This window comes from Vulpes vulpes, chromosome 15 (assembly GCF_048418805.1).
Source record: "Vulpes vulpes isolate BD-2025 chromosome 15, VulVul3, whole genome shotgun sequence".
NCBI classification, from domain to species: Eukaryota; Metazoa; Chordata; class Mammalia; order Carnivora; family Canidae; genus Vulpes; species Vulpes vulpes.
Window position 1 is genome coordinate 9,080,413 of NC_132794.1, and position 23,298 is coordinate 9,103,710.

At 40.4% G+C, this 23,298-nt stretch overlaps 1 long non-coding RNA gene across 3 annotated transcripts; it reads left to right on the forward strand.

Moving 5' to 3' along the window:
• Window positions 1–984: 984 nt before the first annotated feature.
• LOC140595785 (uncharacterized) lies at window positions 985–22,383 on the forward strand. 3 transcript variants are annotated; one of them, XR_011997660.1, is made up of 4 exons: window positions 985–1,169; window positions 6,022–6,405; window positions 9,368–9,462; window positions 19,059–22,383. It is a non-coding gene; the product is annotated as an uncharacterized lncRNA (long non-coding RNA). The 3 variants fall into 3 exon arrangements; XR_011997662.1 differs by lacking the exon at window positions 9,368–9,462; XR_011997661.1 differs by lacking the exons at window positions 985–1,169; window positions 6,022–6,405; window positions 9,368–9,462 and adding an exon at window positions 13,375–17,546 and having other exon boundaries at window positions 19,059–20,682.
• The last annotated feature ends 915 nt before the right edge of the window (window positions 22,384–23,298 follow it).

Below are 23,298 nucleotides of genomic sequence, written 5' to 3' on the forward strand. Positions count from 1 at the left end.
TGGGAAAGATGGCTTAAAATTCATGAGGCTAGCATCTGGTTGAGTATTATTTCTGTATGGTATGGGGTATAGTCATTTCTTGAAACCTTCTTACTCAGTAAAAATTGTTCAGGCAAATCTAGTTTGCTTGGTAGCATCACTTGTCATGTTCTCAGCTTGGGCATGTTAGGTATAGCACTAAGATCATGTCTGACTCTATGTTATAGATAACAAAACTGATAAAGTGACTTCTTAAAGAAAAATGATCAAACTTCAGACCTTTTATTAGCCTTATTTAAGAATTTCTTGGATTATTTCTTAACATTAATTCGTTGATACAGAACAGGTTGACAGAACAATCTTCTTTTCTCTCTTTGGCTTTGATGGGATCACAGGTAGTTGTGTATGTTTCCAGTTTGTGAGAAGTATCTTTTCTCTTGTGTTATATTGATGATGAAAATGTGAGTCAGATGGAGGTTTTTTTTTTTTAAGCAAATTTTAAAAAATGTCCAATCATTTGTACAAATGGTTTAAAAGCCTTGAGATTTTAGGAATGTGTATTTGCAATTATTCTCCTTTAATAATTAATCACTAATATGTTTTAATCACTGAGAACATTGTTTTGATCATTAAGAATTTACAATGTAAAGATTATTTCAAGGTCAAAATTCAAATGTTAATCATTGTAACCTAATGCATGTAAATCTCTACTGAATTTGGTTTAAAAATAAAAAGTAAATCATTAATTCGAGCTAGCATACTTACTGGAAATTGTCTTTTATTATTCTTGTTCTGGGTCAAGGTCATTCTTTAATCAAACCTCAGTTTGATCCAGAGTCGTGGGAAGAAAAAAATCAGTCTTCTCCTGTCTTTCTTTCCCTAAAAATACAGCTCTCACAGGGAACCTCTTCCAACTGCGCTTTTTCTTTCTCTTAACTGTTCTTATCTCATCTGTAATTATTACTGCTGCTTTTTAACTTCTTCTTTTTTTTTTTTTTTTTTTAGTTTTGAGAGCAAATTGTGTCACCAGACACAAGACATAAGAAGTCACGTGGCATTGCTTGCTGGTAGAGCATTTTTGCTTAATGCTTTGAGATGAAAGTTTTATATGGTATCTTCTGTTTGCTTGAATGGCCTTCCTGATTATTGAGCCTTCTGCTTAACTGTCTTCTGACCAGGGGCTGTGTAAGGTAAGGGTTATAAGCATGGATTCTAGACCGAGTCTCATCTTGGTTTGGGTCCTGATACATTACTCACTGTTCTGGGATCATGGAAAGTTTTTATCATGCATCCTGTGCCTCTCCTTCTTCATCTGTAAATGGGGACAAGCAGAGCACTGATTTCCCGGGGCTGTTTTGAGGATGAAATGTCCCTCATCCTCAAAACATGCATGCAACCAAGGCTGGCTGTTTTGCAGTGGCATGAATTTAACTCATACTACAGAGACAATGTAATGCCTTCCTTGTGGCGGCATGATCCAATTTTCCCCAGAGCCCACCCCGCAGGTTACTGGGTAAAATCTGGCTTTTAGTTCCATTCAGTTTAAATTTTATCTCATCCAATTTAATTTAAAAAGCCTCAATTGAATTTAAATAGCTTCTTTAGGCAATTGCCTAAAGAGAAACGTGGTCCAGGAGCCTCCCATGTTTCTTCCCCTAAAATGGCAATGGGTGGGAGGAGGGGTTTTGTGTTTATAGTTCTACCCTCCCCATGCTGATTTTTCTGTCTGTAACTGGTGAACTTGCAGCCTGTCCCAGGCAGTGCCTCTGGGACACATCTACTATCTCTCCCTTATTGATGTTTGCTACCTGCAAACTTCTGAGCCTGATTCTCTACCTGGTCCCAGGCCAGGAATCCATGTGGCTCAGGATGGCTGATCTTTAAGGCAACCTCTGGAATGACCATACTTCTCTGTGCTGCCAGATTTTGCAGGATGTGTCTGGTCTGTGAACTGGAATGTGGGATGGCCTATAAGCTAGCTCCTTTATACCTGCTGCATACAGTATGGCCATCACTCTGTCCTGGATAGCCTCACTTGAAAAATAGTTCACTGTTGGCTTTTGTTATAGACTCTATGTTTCTCTCCTCCCCCACCCCCATTCATGTGTTGAAACCTTAGCCCCCCAGTGTGATTGTTTTGGGGCCTCTGAAAAGTGGTTAGGTTTATATGAGGTCATGAGAGTATAGCCCCTATAATAGGATTAGTACTCTTATAAGAAGAAGAAGTCTGGTCTCCTTCTCCTGGTCTCCCTCTGCCATGTGAAGATATACCAAGGAGTGGGAAATCTGCACAGCAAGAAGAGAGCTCTCACCAGAACCTGACCATGGCTGGCACCCTGATTTCAGACCACCCAGCCTCCTGAACTATAAAAGAGAAAAATGTGTTGTCTAAGCCACCCAATATGGTATTTTTTAAATAGCAGCCAGAGTGGAGGAAGGCACTTGTCTTGCTCTCCTGCCTCTGGGCTTCCTTCTCTTCACCAGTTTACCCAGGGCCAAAATGCAGCAGGTCCTGTCGAGGCCTCCAGTATAAAGACCCCATGGCTTAGTCCTCCAAGCCTGGCTGCTGATATACTACTGGTGGGACAAGGAAAGCTGGATGCCCTTTCTTGGGACAATAGCCCAGCCTGAAGGGCCATCTCCTGCTGCAAAATCATCACTTTGAACACAAGGTGAACATTACATTGGTCTGTCTCTTTGCATGTCTTCTATAATCCTCATTTTCTGCCTAGACAGAGGGATGTCTCCAAAGATCAGAGCAAAGAGAAAGGCGAGAGAGAGAGAGAGAGAGAGAGAGAGAGAGAGAGAGAGAGAGAAGCACATTAATGCTTTCCAAACTGCTACCCTTGTAACACTGATGTTGGACTAAAGTTTCTTGAAGACTGGGTCTTCATGCTTGCCAGTGCCTATCCAGGACCAAGCACAGTTTTTGGTCAAAACCCAATAAATATTTGTTGAATGAATGATGAAAACTATGATATCTTTAAAGTTCCCTATCAACAAATGTAAATGGAATTCTCAAACAGCGTGTCAGCAATTAACAGCAGATGTCTCGTAGACATTATACCATGAAGAAATAATGGACCTTCTGTTAATTGTGAAGAAAGTAACTTTTTGAGCCTGAGACAGAAGGAGTTTTTCCCTTTTCTCTATGAAGAGCAGAGTTCTAGGAATGACAAACTCCTGTCAAACAAAACTTGCAGTGAACAAAGTTAAATAGTCAAGGATGACCTTATTCAAGACTGTTAAAATAGTGAGGAGAGACTAGAATGGAGTCTGAACTCAACTCTGCTGAAACAAAGGGCAGAAGGGCTTTTAGGGGATGGAATGAGCTAGTGGAGGATGTTAGTGGGAGATTGATTGATGGGGTGTATAGAGCACGTTGGGTTATTTCCTGAGTTTGCAAATGTTTCTCTGTGATTTGGTCATCATGTGAGGCTCCTGCCTTCTCACAGAGACTGGGAGGTAAGGGTGCTACCTACTTTGATGACTACATTTTAGATTTTATTTATTTATTCATGAGAGACAGAGATAGAGGCAGAGACATAGGCAGAGGGAGAAGCAGGCTCCTCCCAGGGAGCCCGATGCAGAACACGATCCCAGAACCCCAGGATCATGCCCTGGGGCAAAGGCAGATGCTCAACCACTGAGCCACCCAGGTGTCTGGATGATTATATTTAAAGCAGAGGCTCCCAGGTCCTTGAGAAAGACATCCCTGGACTGTAAAACTGGCAAGAAGCTTTAAAAAAGATTATATAGATCTCAAAGTGACAGAGAATATACAGTTAAAAGTATTCTAAACAAAATGCTCTAAGGAAAGGGAGCCTAAGGTCAGGAATAAACCTGTCTAAAGTTTAGTCAAGCTGAGGCAAACATTAAGGCCATCTTGGTTACTCTGAACCAAGTGACCAGATGGTTTCCTCTTGGGAATTTAATGTGATTGTAATGTTTTTTATATTGTTCACTCTACTCCTTCCTGGGGCACTTACGTGGCTCAGTGGTTGAGTGTCTGCCTTTGGCTCAGGTCATGATTCCAGGTCCTGGGATCAAGTCCTGCATTAGGCTCCCCACAAGGACCCTGCTTCTCCTTCTACCTATATCTCTGCTTCTCTATGTGTCTCTCATGAATAAATAAATAAAACTTAAAAAAATAGTCCTTCCTGAAGTGAAATACAATTTACTGTAGAATAGCAACATGACAATGTAACTACTATTTCTATGTTATTTTTGGGGTCATAATTTGGGAACAGTAATCATAGAAGAAATTGGAGAGTATAGGTCCTGTCTGTGTTTTCCCAATCCTGATGCCATTACCAGCCATAGATGTGTTGAATCAGACACTTTAAGATAAAATATGCCATATACATGCTGATTTATTTACTGCAAAGGAAAGTCTGTTCTATGGGCTATTTATTCTTGTGTATCCCCCACAATTCTATCTTTCCCTCCTACCATCATGCTTTGCTAATAATTATTAGTAGGACTTCATTGCCATAACTCTCCAGCATTAGCAAAATTAAATAGAAAACTTTCATGGGAGTTCAGACACACTGGAAACAGATATAGGCATCTAAAGTAGTATGGATTTGGGGCTTAAAAGAAGAACCCAATGCTGGAAACAAGGAGAAAATGATAAAGAATGCAAAGATAAATTGGAAATTTGAGCTAATAGTATTGGTTGAGCCTAGAAGACACCAGTACATTTTCACTTAGATGATGTCATGTGTGGGGCAGCTGATAGAAATGTCATGAGCTGCCAGAAAAGGCTGGGTACTCTGAGGTTCAGAAATATCTATTTGTAAGTTTTTGTTTTATCTGTTTGGAGCTGCTGTTTAATATAAGCTAGGGCTGTTTCCAGGACCTTATCCTACCTTTAAATGATCCCATGTTATAGACTGCCCCTTGGCCGTGCTATACTATATGCACAACACATAATCTGTCAGGGCTCAGGGACTTGTAGAGCCATGAATCTTGGGTGAAGAAGAAGAACACATACCAGGGGCCAGTGGTAAATAAGTGCCAGAAGCCCAACTCCCCCATTGAATAGTCACATTTGATGATTTGCATAGATTTTATACATTTTGGATTAAGTGCCTTCTGGGTTGTGCTCACTGTTTATCGAAATAGCAATGGTTATTAAGTTTAACAGTGCCAGTTTCTCAGATCCTAAAGATATTGATCAAAAAGCCCTCCTCTTTTATTTATTAAAGGCTATATCCACCATGTTTTTCCCCCCATCAGAAGCTAAATACAGATGGTTTCCAAGATCTTTATTTTGGCATACTTCATCATTGGATCTGAAAAGAATGTCTAAGTGTTTCTGGTTGAGTTGAACCCCCTGTTAATCATATTAAAAGGAAGAGATTAGCAGCAGGACCAAACCCTTCTCCTAAACCAGTGCTTTTATCCTATAGATAGTTGATTTATTTCAGGAGGATGGTTTAACTCATAGTATTTGTATACTGATGGTGCTATGGGTCAAGTTAAAATAGAGTAATAGCTAAACTTCTCCACCATTCTACAGAGTTTCTATATTTGGTTCTGTTAATGTGTCTGGCATATGCTCTGTTAAGGCCTGAATTGTGTTCCTCCAAATTCATGTTGGAGCTCTCACCTTCAAAGTGACTATATTAGGAGACAGGCTCTTTGAAGAGTTAACTAGAGTTAAATGAGAGTATTGGTTAATTTTATGTGAACTTGACTGGGTTAAAGGATTCCCAGGTAGTTGGTAAAACATTATTTCTGTGTTTGAGAGTGTTTTTGGAAGAGATTAACGTTTGAATTAGCGAACTAAGGCAGGTGGCCCTCTCCATTGTGAGTGGGCATCATCCAATCTGTTGAGGCCCCAAGTAGAACAAAAGGGCAGACGAGGGTGACTTTTCCTTCTGCTGGAGCTGATACATCCATCTCCAGCCCTTGAACATTGATGATGGTCCTGGTTCTCAGGCTTTTAGACTCAGTTTGGTATTTAGATCATCAGCCTCCGTTTCTCAGGCCTTTGACCTTGAACTGTATTTATCACTGGCTTTCCTGGTTCTCTAGCTTGCAGACAGCAAACTGTGGGACTTCCTGCCCTCCAAAACCACATGAACCAATTCCTATGGAAGTTTCCTTCTCTGGAGAATTCTAACTAATACAGTGGAGCCCTGAGGCTGGGGCCCTACTTCAAGAGTACTGGTTTCCTTATAAGAAGAGGTAAAGACACCAGAGATGTGTGCACACAGAAGAAAGGCCATGTGAGGACTCATTGAGAAGATCCATATGCAAGCCAAAGAGAGAGCTCTCTGCAGAAACCAGACCAGCTGACACCTTGATCTTAGAACTCCAGCTTCCAGGATGGTGAGAAGTAATGTCTGCTGTTGATGCTCCTTGGCCTGTGATATGTCGTCCTGGTAGTCCTGGTAGACTAACAAATCTTCTAAGGAAGTAAGTATTGGGCCAGAGTTTAAAATCCAAAGACTCAGAAAATACCCAACAGATCAAAACCACAATGGAAATATTTAATCTCTATCCCATTGAAAATATCATTCCCCTTTGGTAATTTGCATCTGAATAATCCAAAAAAATGCTGGAAATGGAATGACCAAAGTGACTATATGCAAAAGCTGAGAAGTATAAGGAAGTTTTTCTTCCTTAGGTGGGTGAATGAACCCTGGTACTATCTGCCACCTAGGCTCTCCTGGGGGCCATCCAGTTAATGATGAGTTACACTGATTTGATAGAGCAAAAGTTATATAAATGACTGACAAAGATATTCCTAACATATATGAAGAAAATATTAAAAAGCACAAGGAGATTTTTTTTTTTTTGGTTTGTTTTAAAAAGAAGATGAGATACCTGGTTGGCTCAGTTGGTTAAGCATCTGACTCTTGACTTTAGCTCAGGTCATGATCTCAGGGTTGTGAGATGGAGCCTCATGTTGAGCTCTGTGCGGGACATGGAGTCTGCTTAAGATTCTTTCTCTCTCTCCTGCTGCCCCTCCTCCACCTTAACACATAAAAATAAAAAGAGGAAACACAAATTATAAATTATTATGGAGAAATACTGCTAAGTAAATAAAAGGTCTTAACATAGATGAGCATGTCTGTACCTATTGTGATAGAACAGTCAGGACACAGTCATGCAACATGAGCATGTTTTACAGAAACCTGAAGTTGAATGTGCTGAGCCACCTTGCGGATCCTCTGTTCAGTGCTTTAGGAGCACTCACTAATTAGCCTCACAGCACTGTGGTGAGGTAGGTGAGCATCTCTGCCCTCATTTTCCTTACTGTACCACTTTCCATTGGTTGGAGCTGAGGAAGTTGCCCTGTGTTGAACTCCCATTACAGCTACTCCACAACTGTGGCATCAGCTAGATTTTTTCCCCCTGAAGCGTCTGTTGGATCCTGCCAATCCCAAAGCCTGTCCATTTACCTGTGGCTCTGTGCAGATCTGTTCCTATTCCCAAAACGTCACTTGATATTTAAGAAGCAACCGGAATTCTTAGTTATTTTTACTTGCAATTTCAAGGTTGTTTTTTTTTTCTTTCCTTTCCCCAAATCTCCTTGGGCTATAAATTAATCTTAGTCAAAACATGCTTTTAAGAGAACGGGACTCAAAGTAGGACAACGACTTGTTCTTTTTGAAATTGCATATAATTTAACATAGTATAACCTTTGAAGGGGAAATGTGATCTGTTCAGAGCATCGCAGTGGTATTTAAGGAGGCTCTATGTCTGAAAGCCCCATCTCAGAGAAAGCAGGTATTTGGTTTCAAATGATCAAAACAGCCTTGTACTCTTCTTGGAGTTATTTTGACATCTAAATAATAGTTCTGGCATTTCTTTCAGAGTGTAAATCAATAACATTGACTTAGTGCATTCTTTCCTCTTATTTTCTTTCCTTACTCTTTTATAACCTTAGATCAAGTATTAATAATTATTTTAAGCCTTTGCTTAGGTTTGGTACTTTGCCACTTAGTGATGTAGGAGGTACTCCCCCCTCCTCCCCCTTTACCAGTTGCCTAGTTTTTCCTGAATATTCTTTTTCTGAGACAAAGACAACTTCCTCTAATGCAGATAAGTAGATTCAGTGGTCACCTTCGACACATTTCTTTTTCCTCTTTTCCAGTACACACAATGTTGGAGCACATACATCTCTCTCCTATTGTTTTTTTTTAAGATTTATTTATTTATTTGTGTGTGTGTGTGTGTGTGTGTGTGAGAGAGAGAGAGAGAGAGAGAGAGAGCATGAGCAGGGGGAGGGACAGAAGGAGAGGGAGAGAGAGAATCCCAAACAGACTCCCTGCTAAGTAGAAGCCTGACATGGGGCTTGATCTCATGACCTGAGTACATGACCTGAGCCAAAACCAAGAGTTCAATACTTAACTCACTGAGCCACCCAGGCACCCCTCTCCTACTCTTTTCACATCCTGTTATTATTAATTGCCTTGGTTTCTCCCCAGTGTTTCTGAATGCTTGTCTGTCAGTGGCCTACCTCAGAATCACTGAAGCTTGTTGGAGCTGCCATTCTTGGGCTTCACCCCACACCAAAACCCCCTGAATCTCTGTGATGAGAACTTAGAAGCTGTAATTAAAAAAATTCTTTTTAAAAAAATTTTAGTAGACTCCACACCCAGTGTGGGGCTTGAACTCATGACCTTGAGATCAAGAGATGCTTGCTTCAGAGGCTGAGCCAGCCAGGCACCCCTAGAAGTGTGCTTCTAACAAGCACCCAGAGATGCTTTCAGCATCAGTACCCAAGGAGCATGACCTCACACCTCATTGGTTTTCCAATTCTCTTCTCTCCTTTCCAGTTAGACTCTCAGTAGGTATTGAATTCTTATATACTAAATTCTAATTATGGCTCTTATAGTTTCAAAATGCACCAGCTCCAATCCTAATGATCTGGCTTTAAAACTGCAGAACATGGGAGACAGTATGGTGTGGGAGGGGACTGAATGGGGGTGAGGGAGCAGAGAGACATGGAAGGGGTGGGAGAGGTTTTGAGGTCCTTCAAACCTGGGTTTGATTTCCAGTTCTGATGTGGAACTAGATGAATGACCTTGGTTGATTTGATTTTGTGAAACCCAGATTTCTTAGCTCTTACTGGGGGATGATAATTTGTCAGGCAGGGCTGTTGAGGAGGATAAAATGAAGCCACAGATGTAGCACTGGGAGGCATGACTGTATGATAGCTTTTGTTGATCATTACTTTATTCCTTTTATCTTCTGCATTCTTATCCTTCAGTCTTTGGTTGTCTTAGCTCCTTATCATTGTCCTTATTATCCCCTTGGATATGATGGTTACCTTCCTAAATTCTCTCCTGCACCTTCTTTTTCAGATACTCCTCTCAAATGATTTCCACTTATTCACACCTTTTATTCTTTTTAATTTTTTTTTTTTTAGGTAGGCTCTATACTGGGGCTTGAACTTATGACCCTGAGATCAAGACCTGAGCTGAAATCAAGAGTCAGATACATTTAACCAACTGAGCTACTCAGGTACCCCCAAACCTTTTCATTCTTGATTGTTTTGAGGTAAGAGTTTACAAATTTCTCGGGCTGAGCAAGTGTGGTAGATCCCTGTTCAGGACCCCTCCTTCCAGTAACATCACTTCTCTTCACCTTTAGGGTTCTGCCATTCCTCCCCCATCATGGATGGTTAAGGGAGGCTGGCTGGATAGGTGCTTGACTTGGGTGTGCCACTCATGGCACCATAGCCTTCCTATTGTAGTGATTGGTCCCAGGAGTTGTCATGTCACACAAGCAGGGTCATTCAGTGTGATTTTCTGTAGTTTTCTGCATTGGACTTACAGGGAAGGCTTGCTTTGCTTTTGGAGTCCCCAAGTCCCCCTGGAGCTTTGAGATTCCTTTAGGCTGCTAACACTTGCTTGAGGATAGGGAGTAAGAATGGGAGAAGAAGGCAGTGTCTGTTGCCTCCTGAGGCTTTACCCCCACTCTTGCTTGTAGGGAAACAGTTTTCTAATTTCTTTTGGAAGGGGATCCTCTGTGGAGATGCTGGGTGCTGGCTCCTATAGGGCTTACAACTTTTTAAATTGTCTGTATTCCACACCTCTTCTCTTTCCCAACTTATGTACACACTATCAATGTGGTCAAGTTTGGGAAAGCATCTAGGTGGAGGCATTTGTCATACCTGGAATCACCGTTTCTCCCATCCCTTAGGTTCTGTTGGTGAGATTGACTCATCAGATCCAACTCTTTTATATCATACAGTACGCTCTTTCCCAGGGACCCCCACAATTTCCCTATTCCTACCTTATGTTGATTTCTCTCACTTGGCTCTGTTCTGCCTGCCTCCCAGGCTCAACAGATGTTCAAGTAATTTCTGGGAGGCTTCTGGCTACCATGATACTTAGTGGATACCATGTGTGTGTGGCAGGCCTCATCCATACCCTAGCCAGGACTTTTGTTACACATATCCTTAGAACCATGCAGAAATATGTACACATGTCATTGAAGTATGGGAATAGGTAATAATACAGGAGTCAGTAGTGGATGCAAGTTCAATAATTTAATTCTATTTAATTGGTGAAAACTTCAGTGGGGTGTGGTGGAAATAGGAGGCAGGAATCAAGATATATATATATACATATATATATATACATATATATATATATATGTATATATATATATGTAAGGTGTATACACACACACACACACACACACACACACACACACCTTGAGTATATGTGAAGTTTGGACTAGTCAGGAAGACCCTTCCTTCAGGCTCCCCACAGGGAGCCTGCTTCTCCCTCTGCCTGTGTCTCTGCCTTTCTCTATCTCTCATGAATAAATAAATAAAATCTTTAAAAAAAAGGGAGACCCTTCCTCTCACAGTTATCTCATTAGCAAAACAAAGGATTTGGTTTACATAAACCTCCCAACTCTGAATTATGGATGACTCTGACATAGGACTTAAGTGGAAATTGTAGTGTCACATGGCATTAGATTTTGAGCTGTATGCCCAAGGCCCATAGTGTGGAAGAGAAGGGGTCTAGGGTCTATAGGGGTTGACTCAGAGGATAGGAGAAAGTCAAGTGGATGAACCTCTGAATCTCCATCCTCTGTCCATAAGAAGATCAGCTCCGATCTCATCAATTTTATATATTGAAGAACTATATACAATTTTATTCATTTAAATTACTCTACTGCTGAAGAAATGCTGGAACCCTCCATCCCTTCCCATTTATTCAAACAAGTAACACCATTCTTACCTTGGTCTAGCTTGGTATAACCAAACTTACCTTTCAGTACTCTCCAAATGAACTCTTCACATCAATCAGGCAGATAATCTCATAGTCTTTTTGATATTTCATGCCCATCCTTGTTTACTGGGTTCTGTTAGCAATGATCTAGCCTTAGAAAATGTGAAGTTGACAGGTGCAAGAATATTTTAGTTTCTGAAGTTACTAAAATTAGTCTCACTTAGCAAGGTAGTATATAGTTGGGCTAATGACTCAAGTGAGGCCACACTGCTGGCTGGAGGGCCATAGGAGTAAAGTAATTGATAGCTTTTGATGTAACACCTTTAGGGACAGGGGCATCAAGTTATGAGCTTCACTTCTAATGACATGATCAGGAGAAAGGCATAAGCCTGTCCTGAGCTGTGGCCATAGGGCTGCTGTGTGATACACCTGGCTGATTCATAAGATTTGGTCAGATGAAATAATTTCTTGGAATAGTCACCTGGAGAAGGGGAGCAGCAAGATCAATAGGAGTCACAGACATGCTCACTGTTCACTCTTCTTAGGATTCCCTCCTGGGACACATGGAATAGAGGCTTATCATCTACTCTCTGGGTCTTTGGAGCCAGGACAGTGGGTACAGGACAGGCTTTATTCCTCACATTCATGTACAACAACACCCTGCAAGTGTGTGGATTTATCAGAAATTAATGGAGGGATTGGGATTTAAAAGATAAATTACAACATAAAAGGGGAAGGATGATAAAAAAATTTTCTTTCTTTTTTTTTTGTTAAAAAACTTTCTATGTAAAATATAGCCTTTTTTTTTTTTTTTTAAGTTGAAAGGCAAAGTCACCATGAAGTTCAACATGCCCCAGTTCCCAGTATAGCTTTCTCTTGCCTAAGGTTTCTTTTCTCATCTCATTCTGTTTTTGACATCAAGATTATATTAGCATAAAAAGTTAGTTGCACTGTTTTCTCTTTTCCTAATTTCTGAAAAAATTTATGAGATATTAGAATCCTTCTTCCCTGAATGTTTGATAAAACTTACCTGCAAAAACATTTCTACATGAGAAGTTATTATTATTTTTGCTTTTGCATATACTTAAAATTTTTCATAATAAAAAATGGAGAGATAGTATAATAAACTCATGTACTTACTCAGCTGAGAAAAATTTTAGAGATTAAATTTTGTAAATGGTGTAGGACCACTCAGGTTTTCTATATCTTCTATAGTCATTTTTGAGAATTAATATTTTTCTAGGTAATTACCTATTTCAATTAAGTTCTCTGATTATTGGCAAGAGTTGTTCATAATTTTCTTTTTAATTTGTGCACCCATATTTCTATTTGTTTTTCATGGTCAATCCTTTTTTTTTGTGCCTTCCCTCTTTTCTTCATTCAGACTTACAGAGGTTTACCAATATTTGTTTCAGACTCTGAAATAAATTGAGTCTGCTTTTGTCTTGCTATTCCTTTGCTTCAGTGTCTAGACTGAACTGCATGCCAGGGCTGGAACTGAGGATGGGAGAGGAGAGATTTTCAAGATCAAGCTAAAGAAGGTCATTTCAGGAAGATAGTACATATTAAAACCCATGCCACTGAGAGAAAGACAACAACTATAATAATTCTAATACTAATATAGGTATAATTATTGTGTGCTGAGGACTAGGTTAGATATTTCACACACATTGACTTATTTAATCTTCATATCAATCTTCATATCAGATTTCTGTTATTAATCTCATTTTCAGATGAGGAAACAGGCTCTGTGTGATTAAATAATTTTCTCAAAATCATATAGCTTATTGATGGTATTTGACTTTAAATATGTTTTTTATGTTACCCCATTAGCTATGAACAGAGGGAAAACTGGGTGGGTTTCTGGAGATCTTGAAAGCATGGGACATGAGACATAAAGGGCCAAAGGAATAAATACAGGTTGAGCTTGTCATCTACTTCCTTGGCCATTCTGGCCGATATGATGAGTTCTATTTTAAATGACTTGATCTTTATTTTATTCTGGGAACTCCAGGGACAAAAAAATTATCTGATAAAAAGATACAAATGGAAATAAATGCCTTTTTTCAATACAAGGGAAAGGTAGTCCTTCAGAAATGAATTTTTGGTATGAAAAATTTAGGCAAATACTATCAAAAATTAAAGTACAGTGTTAATGTTTGCCAAAAACCTGAGCTGACCTATAAGCTTTCTTTCTTTTTTTTTAAATTTTTTACAGCAAAAATAGAAAGATGACAATTTGACTTTTATTATTGTTTTGCTTCAGTACCTTTCAAAGAAAACCAGTATTTAGTATCTCTGAGAAAACATGTAGGGAGAAAATTGGTAACAAAATCAACTTAATAGACTATCTCTAAAATAAAGACTATTATAAAAACATTACATAAACTGTAAAAAATGACTATACTTCCTTTCCAAAGAAAGTATATATATTCAGAAATTTAAGCATAAACAATCTCAGCTTTTAAAGTTTACTATATGTTGGCAAATTGAATTTAAATTAAAAAAAGGAAAAAATATATAGGAAAAAAAGTATATTGGAAACAAGTCATCTGCTAACACTTTAATCTCCTTATAAAATATTTGCTTTTATTTTTTGAGCAATATAACAAGGAAGAGGCATATCATGTAAACTCTGTCCATAATGTCTGGAAACACGGGTGGGTGAATGTACTTGTTGTCAAAGACATTTTTGATCTATTAAAAATAAAAATAATAGCTATTATTCCAAATTTTATAGTATATCCTGTGTTATAATATTTTTGGGTAGTGAGATGTATCTATTAGATGCCCCTTTAGTTTCTTAAACTCACATTTCTTTTCATGTCCTTGGTATCACTGCCCAGAGCTCCCTCACTCTCTGAGACTTCCTCCTTCTGAGAACTGTTTCCTACTCTCCAGTACCTCAGTAGCTGGTACTGCTGTGTTTATTCTAGGTGGTTCCACCGTCCCTCCATGATTTTTTTTTTTCCTCCATGATTGTTTCAACCACTGAGAGAAAAGCTGGGCCAATTAGTTCTGGTCATGTGGAATTGGGTCTCTAAAATTCTGATTATCAAGGCACATGTGAAATCCAAGAGCCATGAGTTGGTCACATATGTTCTTTAGAGCGGAGGGGTGACCCTCTTCTACCCTGTGAGAAGAGAAGCAGAGAATGAAGGTCTAAAGAGAGTGAACAATTATGTAGTTGGATAAAGGGAAGCAGAAATGTGAGGCAGAAAGAATTGGTAGAAGTCCTCCATGAAGCCTCAGTATCCTCAGGCTCCATGAAGTATTCTGGACTCCATCTGACATATTTCCTTTTCTCATTAAGGTAGCACAGATTGATTTCTGTTGTAATTCAAAGAGCCTTTACTAAAACAATGTCTATTGCTCCAGAACAAAGTTGGTACGGTCTTGGAACAAAAGCTTCTGCTAAGAAAATTCCTGAAAACAAACAAACAAACCCTTAATCTATGATGAGCATTTATGGAAAGAAGGTAGCCAGTTAATATATATGTTCTAAAAGTGGGAAGTGGGATGTTTTTCTGTTCCATTTTAGAAATATCAAAACTTGTTCCACTAGAAATCAGAAGAATAGATCACCAAAACGAGCATGGGGGCACCAACCAAGCTTTTGTTGAAAGAGTTGCTCTCAGTTTATTTATGAAAGTCACAAAAATAATTACCCATGGTGCATATACAATTGCTACCTTTTATGGAACAACGTTGGTATATGCAGTCCTAGAATCTCATATCGAGTCATCTACGTGTTCATTGTGTTTGAGTACATCTTCAGGAAGCATTAAGATAGGTACATGGTTGATACTTAGGTTTCTGATTCTTTTTTTTTTTAGATAAGAACTCTTTTATTTCTTTTTAAACTCCCTTTCCTCTTCCTTTGTTAGTGTTTAGTCCTGTTTTGTCTAATAGAACATTCTGCTAAGATGGAAGTATTCTGTATCTGTGCTGTTCAATATGGTGGCCACTAACCACATGTGGCAACTGAGCCCTTGAAATGTGTGGTTAGTGTGGCTGAAGAGCTGAATTTTAAATTTTATTTCATTTTAATTAGTTGAAAATTAAATTTAAATAGTTACATGTCACTAGTGATACTGAATTGGATAGTGTAGTGTTTAGTCTGTGAATCCATGCTAAAGTTTTTGTTTCTGGTTCTAAGATATCATTTGTGATTTGATAGTGATTTGAATCACCCTTCTGATTTCCCTAACTTTCACTCCCACTTCAAAATGATCAGTGGCTGAAAAAGGCAGACTCCATCACCTACAATCAAATTTGATTCTGTTCTTTGGATGGGTTCCTCTGCCCCAGTTCTGGTGTATTCTAGATGAGAGTTCTGTGGTTGAGTGTGAGTGAATTGTGGCTTTCTACTGTATTGTTGGCATTCGTGAAACACACTGGATACCAAGGGCAGTCAAATGTAAGCTGGAAGGAAAGGTATTTGTTTATCTTTCAGATTGTTTGAAGACCAAACCACAGTCATGTTGGGAGAAAGTAGCTTGGTGAGATAGAACCAGCAAACTCCAGGGAGACTTCATCTCAGCTCACCACAAAACCTTGATGCTGATATGCCTTTTTTTTCTTTATGAACCTTAGTGACAGATTTTACTAGTCTCAGTTGCTGTGAAGAGGTTGTTTGAACTGAGGAGTAGTATATTTACTACATTTAATTATTTCCACAGTTGCTCTAGTGTTTTAAATAAACTGAGAGCGACCCTTTCTACGTGAGATGAGTCAACAACTTTGTGTTCCTTATAGATTATCTCTTGGTTCTTGGTAGGATGGGTTCTAGTCTTCCTTTATCAAGCTCAAGTACACTGGATCCAGAGTGGGGCTCTTTTGAGATATAACTGAATGCACTAGTTCAAATGACAAAAACTGCCGACTGGTTGCAGAAAAGGGTCCATCTAACAGAGACAAATGAGAACATCTTTTTTGCTGTTTCTGACCAGGTTTCTTTTTTTTTTCTTTTTTGTATAAATTTATTTTTTATTGGTGTTCAATTTGCCAACATATAGAATAACACCCAGTGCTCATCCCATCAAGTGCCCCCCTCAGTGCCCATCATCCAGTCACCCTTACCCCCCGCCCACCTCCCCTTCCACCACCCCTAGTTCGTTTCCCAGAGTTAGGAGTCTCTCATGTTCTGTCTCCCTTTCTAATAGTTCCCACTCATTTTTTCTCCTTTCCCCTTTATTCCCTTTCACTATTTTTTATATTCCCCAAATGAATGAGACCATATAATGTTTGTCCTTCTCTGATTGACTTATTTCACTCAGCATAATACCCTCCAGTTCCATCCACGTCGAAGCAAATGGTGGGTATTTGTCGTTTCTAATGGCTGAGGAATATTCCATTGTATACATAGACCACAGCTTCTCTATCCAGTCATCTTTCGATGGACACCGAGGCTCCTTCCACAGTTTGGCTATTGTGGACATTGCTGCTCTAAACATCAGGGTGCAGGTGTCCCAGCATTTCACTGCATCTGTATCTTTGAGGTAAATCCCCAGCAGTGCAATTGCTGGGTCGTAGGGCAGGTCTATTTTTAACTCTTTGAGGAACCTCCACACAGTTTTCCCGAGTGGCTGCACCAGTTCACATTCCCACCAACAGTGCAGGAGGGTTCCCCTTTCTCCACATCCTCTCCAACATTTATGGTTTCCTGCCTTGTTAATTTTCCCCATTCTCACTGGGGTGAGGTGGGATCTCATTGTGGTTTTGATTTGTATTTCCCCGATGGCAAGTGATGCAGAGCATTTTCTCATGTGCTTGTTGGCCATGTCTATATGTTCCTCTGTGAGATTTCTGTTCGTGTCTTGTCTGGCCAGGTTTCTTCATCATCAACTTAATTGGTACTTGAGTTCCTCAATGCCCTGATAAGAAGCAGCTCTGATCTCAGAAGCTGGGTCATTTTGTTTTTTGTCCAAATCTTGTCCAAATCTGTGGCTGTACCTCTTCATAGGCTTTGTAAAATCAGTCAATACACAATCAGTCAATACATGTATGTTGTCAGTAGAAAAACTTTTTTTCCTCAGTCTTCCTGAAAAGGTGTGGGAAAGCATTCTTTCTCCCACTTTGGCCATCTGATTCTTGAACTGCCTGAGTTGGAAGTGGTTACCTACTGGCACAGTGAGTGGTGAATTCACCTGGCGGGATGGCTAGAGCTCAGAAACAGGAAAGCAGGTAGGTTGACCTTTGCAGCAACTTTCTGTTATTGTTCCAGCAGGTATCCCATTGTCAAGAGAATCCAGAAAGACTGGACTGCCCTTCCTGGTTAATGAGCATCTGTGCAATTCTCGTTACTTTTGTCCTTTTAAAGTTGTCCTTACTTTTGGCCACAGCTTAGAGGAATGCTGGGTAAGCTCCGTGAACCAGGCCAGTGCACCCAGAGTCCTCTGCCTGTGAATTTCACCTCAGCCCAACCTCTTATGACGAGCCAGGAGCAAACAGCTACTGGGCTCGATTCCAGGTTTCCCTGAAGCTCCCTCGGCTAAGCAGCCTTTTTATCCTTACTGACTTAAGGTGAAGATGGGTACTAAAGGGGCACCCATTCTCTCTCTTCACTTCCCATTGACTTTAAATTTTCCTTCGCTTACTCATTTTATAGTTACTGGTCAGGCACCAACAATATACCTGCAGTCTTTACTGGGGATACAGCCATGAATGAGACTTGCACAGCCTGTTTCCACCTAATCCACAGAACAGTTTCCAAACACATTTCCTTCCCTAAAAGCTCTTTCCATAGGCTTTCTGTACCATCTATGCCCCAGAGACAGCAGGAAGATCTTAGGATATTTCAAATGTGTTTTTCTACTTTAGTCCTCCTTTTGGATGCAAAGTGAATAATAATGTGATAAAAATAGGACCAAAGAGGCTGGAGTTAGTACGTAAAAACCTTTATTATTTATTTATTTTTTTTAGAGTTGGGGAGGGGGAAGGAGCAGAAAGAAATTCCTAAGCAGGCTCTATGCTCAGCCTTCGATCCCACAACCTTGAGATCATGAGCTGAGCTAAAGGCAAGAGTCAGATGCTTAACTGACTGAGCCACTTAGGTGCCCCCACCTTCTTTTATTCCACAAAAACCTTTATACCTTTATAGTGCAGGATGATTTACAGGAATTTTTGTTTTTTCCTGCTTCCATTGTCCAAGGTGAGAGTAGGGCTTTGTGTCCTTGAGACCTGGAGCTGCCCTTGCTCACATGGTAGAGGCGGCAGAGGTGGGAGGCATTTTGCTTTCAAAAGTATATGGTCCATTAAGAGAGGGTGGGAGACAGAAATGGAAATGCTGGGGCTCTCTGAATGATGTCCTGAGGCTGAGAAGTAGCTGCAGTTCTTGTGTGTATGCTGGAGGTCATTCCATGAAGTCCCTAGAGAAAAGGGGTTTTGATGGGTCTAGGGTATGTGAGGTCTGGGGTTGTGAGGGCTGGGGTGTGTGATGGTTGGGATGTATAATGGCTGGGGTGTGAGGGCTGGGGTGTGAGCATTAGGGTGTATGAGTTGTGGGGTGTGTGAGGGCTGGGGTATGTGAGGGCTGGGTTGTGTGAAGGCTGGGATGTGTGGGGGTTGGGGTGTATGAGGGTTCGGGTGTGGGGCTGGGGTATGTGAAGGCTGGGGTGTGGGAGGGCTAGTGTGGGAGGGCTGGGAGTGTGTGAGGGTTGGGGTGTGAGGGCTGCGGTGTGTGAGAGTGGGGTTTTGTGATCACTTAGGCCTTATGATGGGGGTCCAGGATTGTGTGTGGGGTGCACTGAACAGGAAGGGGAGCAGTGAGAAGCACTTAGGTGATGGAAGCTTGGTGGGATCTCCCTGGGACCCGGCTGGTGGATTGGGTCTTGCTTCAGTCCCTTCTTTCAGCCTCATGATTTATTTCAGGTGCTAACACTTGGGGAGCACACACTCTGTTCTGCTCAGCGTCCACCCAGGATGAGATAGATGCTCCTGGATCCTCTAACGGGAGGAAAAATGCAGCCATGAGGGTGCAGCACTGGGGAAGCCTCAACCCGCTTCAGCACAACTGAACGGAGCAGAGTGCCCACCTCTGGAATGGCCTGTAGAGACACCGCATGGCTGCAAGTGGCTCCACCAAATGAAGCAAAGGGTTTCTTCCCCAAAGAATCCCAAATGCAACAGTAGGTTGAATTTCACCACAAACTCATTTCCCCCAGGGGTCACGGCACTAGGCTTTTACCTTTATATATTCACAGGGTGCTGGTGAGGGTTGGATTGGCACAGCAGCAAGGCCAAGCACTTCTCTTCCCAGCGACGGGAAAGGATGCTCTTGGAGGGCAGAGCGCTGGTCAGCACCATTCACTCCCCTCCTCACTGCTCTGCCTCCAAGGCCACCTGTGGAAATCAGGTGAGCGTGTGTCTGTTTTCAAAACGCAGGGACTCTGTGAAGCCTTTGGGAGAGCCTCTGGCACCACCAAAGGGGGTGGCTTTGCTTGGCCTGCCTTGTCACAGAGTCAGAAGCAGTCAGGAGTTTGAGTCGTGGACCTGACCTCTTGCTGCCACAGTGGGCCTGGCCTCTCAGATCCAGTGTCTCCATCTGCCGCTGGGGTCATATTGCACAGTGACTTCAAGGTGAGCTGCTCGCCTTTGATATTTGGCTTAAGCTGCTGTCCCGTTTGAGGCACCGACAGATTCAATTAACAGCTGGAGCCCTTTGTTTACAGCTCTCTCATCTCACGTTTCTGAGTGGATTTCTTTTTAGAGATAATGTTCTACGAATCACCTTTGAAATGAGAATTTATTAGCTTAGGGACTGTTCTCTTTGAATTGTCAGAATAAGAATAAAAGTTAACTCCCTGAAGTGCAGTTTCCTAGGCCCACCACAAAGATGGACAGGAATCCTCACATCCCTGGGACTGTGTTTTATTTTTATTTTTTTACTTTTTATTTAAAAAAAATTTCATTTGAGTGTTGACACACAATGTTGTATTAGTTTCAAGTGTACAATATAGCAATTTGATAAGTCAATATAGACTACAAGTGTAATTACTGACTGTCACCCTGCAACATTATTAGGATACCATTGCTTATATTCCCTATGCCGTGCCTTTTATCCCTGTGACTTATCATCCTATAACTGGGAGCCTGTACCTCTGACTCCCCTTCACCCACTTCTCCCATCCTCCCATCCCCTTCCCTCTGGCAGCCATCAGTTTGTTTTCAGTATTTGGAGGTCTGATTCTGCCTTTTGCTTGTTTATTCATATTTTTTTAGATTCTACATATGAGTAAAATAATATGCTACTTGTCTTTCTCAGTCTGATTTATTTCATTTAGCATAATACCCTGTAGGACCATCCATGTTGTCACAAATGACAAGATCCCATCCTTTTTTATGGCTGTGCAATATTCCATCAAGTGTGTGTGTTTGTGTATGTGTATACACACCACATCTTCCTTATTTGTATGTTTATTGTTGGATACCTAGTTGCTTCCATATTTTGGCTATTATAAATAATGCTGCAATAAATACAGGGGTGCATATATCATTTTGAATTTGTGTTTTTGCTTTCTTTGGGTAGATACCTAGTAGTAGATTGTTGGATCATATGATATTTCCATTTTTAATATTTTGAGGAACCTCCATACTGTTTCCCACAATGGTTGTACTAATTTACATTCCCACCAATAGTGTACCAGGTTTCCTTTTTCTCCATATCCTGATCAATACTTGTTATTTCTTGTCTTTGGTTTTAGCCATTCTGAAATGTGTGAAGTGGTATCTCATTGTGGCTTTGATTTGCATTTCCCCAATGACTAGTGATTTTGAACATCTCTTTATGTATCTCTTGGCCATCTATGTCTTTCTTTGAAAAATGTCTATTCAGTTTCTCTGCCTATTTTATAATCAGATTGTTTGGTATTGAATTTTATAAGCTCCTTATATATTTTGGAAATTAACTCCTTATTGTACATATAATTTGTAAATATCTTCTCCTATTCAGTAAGTTGCCTTTTTGTTATGTTGGTGGTTTCCTTTGCTATACATCAAAATTAATACTCAGAAATCGGTAGCTTTTCTATGCACTAATAATGAAGTAGCAGAAAGAGAAATTTTAAAAACAATCCCACTTATGATTGCATCAAAAAGAATAAAATACCTAGGAATAAACTTAACCAAGGAGGTAGAAGACCTGTACTCAGAAGACTGTGAAACACTGATGAAAGAAACTGAAGATGACACAAACAAATGGAAAAATATTCCTTGCTCACAGATTGGGAGAATCAATATTGTTAAAATGTCCATACTATCCAATGCAATCTACAGATTCAATACAATCCCTATCAAAATGCCAACAGCAATTTTCCAGAACTTAGAACAATTAACACTAAAATTTATACGTGCCACAAAAAAATCCCAAATAACCAAAATGATCTTGAGAATGAAGAACAAACCTGGAGGTGTCACAATTCCAGATTTCAGGATATACTACAAAGATGTAGTAACCAAAACAGTACCATTACTGCACAAAAATAGACACATAGATCAATGGAATCAATCAAAGAGCCCAGAAATAAACCCATGTTGATAGGTCAACTAATCTTTGGCAAAGGAGGGAAGAATATACGATGAGGGAAAGATAGTCTCTTCAAAAAACAATGCAAGAAAAACTAGACAGCAATATGCAAAAGAATGAAAATGGACCACTTTCTTGCACTATACACAAAAATAAAATTCAGAAGGGATTAAAGACGTGAAACCACAAAAATCCTAGAAGAGTGCACAAGGCAATATTTTCTTTGACATTGGCTGTGGCAACATTCTTCTAGATATGTCTCCTTAAGGCAAGGGAAGCAAAAGCAAAAATAAACTGTGGGGATTATGCTTTATTCCTTTTCCTCAAAGAACAATATAGCGGTTCTCACCTGCTTCTTCCATGTCTCTGTTGAGCATGTACTCCTGTCTCTGCCACTTCCAGTTGACTATCTTTCTTTCTTTCTTTCTTTTTTTTTCTATGAGTCTTAGTTTTGTCATCTGTGAAGTAGGAATAATCGTTCAGCGTTGCTGACACTTTGAGTTTCCATATGCAAAAGTACCTTATTGACTCATAAATGCTATACAAAGGGCCATTACTTTTCTGCTAAAAAGTGTGTGGGAGAATGGGCCATTTGGCTCTCTCTGGACTCACTGCCTGGCAGTGGGAAAATAAGTCTTGATCATGCTGCTATATTAAAACATTTTAAATGAAGACCATTTCTCTTTTCTTGGCTATCTCCCTCCCTGCCACTTTTGTCCAGGAGGTAATGAAGATTAGTTTTCATTTCTTTTTCTCTTTCCTGGTAGCCCAGCTTCACTGTTTAGAGAGGCTCTCAGAGTTGTTTCCCTTTGAATTTCTGCTTTTTACCATCATGTTTACAAAAGAGTCCACTGCAGGTAATGCTGGGAGCCAGTGAAAGTATCAGGAAGCCAGACAGCTCTTGTGTTCTGACTTACAGAGACAGATGTCAATGTTAAAGTGGGGATTTCTTTCCCCTGGAGGAGGTCATCAACTAGAAGGACAAAGAACCATAGGAGTGGGCTGAGTGTGGGTATGGTATGGGCTTCTGGTAAACTCACTTTCTGAGAACACTCTGGAATCCTGATTCTACAGTGCTCCTACTGACTGAATCTCTCTTTATGTCCAGCAGGGCTGGACTGTATTCCCAGGCCTACAGGGAAGTTAATATCTGTTCAGTGGTTTGTTTAAAAGTTTGAATCTGATTGTGCGATTCAAGCCAGTAGTGTCAAACCTCAGCCAGTGGTGGCTTTTGGGGGGGAGAGGTGGAAGTTATCCAAATATTGTGACATGGGCAGCCTTTCTGTCGATTTTAATGTACTTTGTGCAGTTTTCTGAGGCTCTTGGCAGCCCGGTGCTGGCCCGATTCTTTGTGTAATATGAGTCTGCCACAGATGTGGTTACACAGTACTTTGGAGTGTGGTTCATCGACTGTGAACCTGGAGACGCATGTTCTGGATTTTATTGCCAACCAACCATCTTGAGGGAATGATTGGCTCATCAACGTAACATCTCTCCCTGACCCTTGGTATTCCAGCTAGTTCTTGCTGAAAATTACTGCCATGTGACAACTCATGGTGGTGTCCCTGTGAAGAAGACAGAGGGATA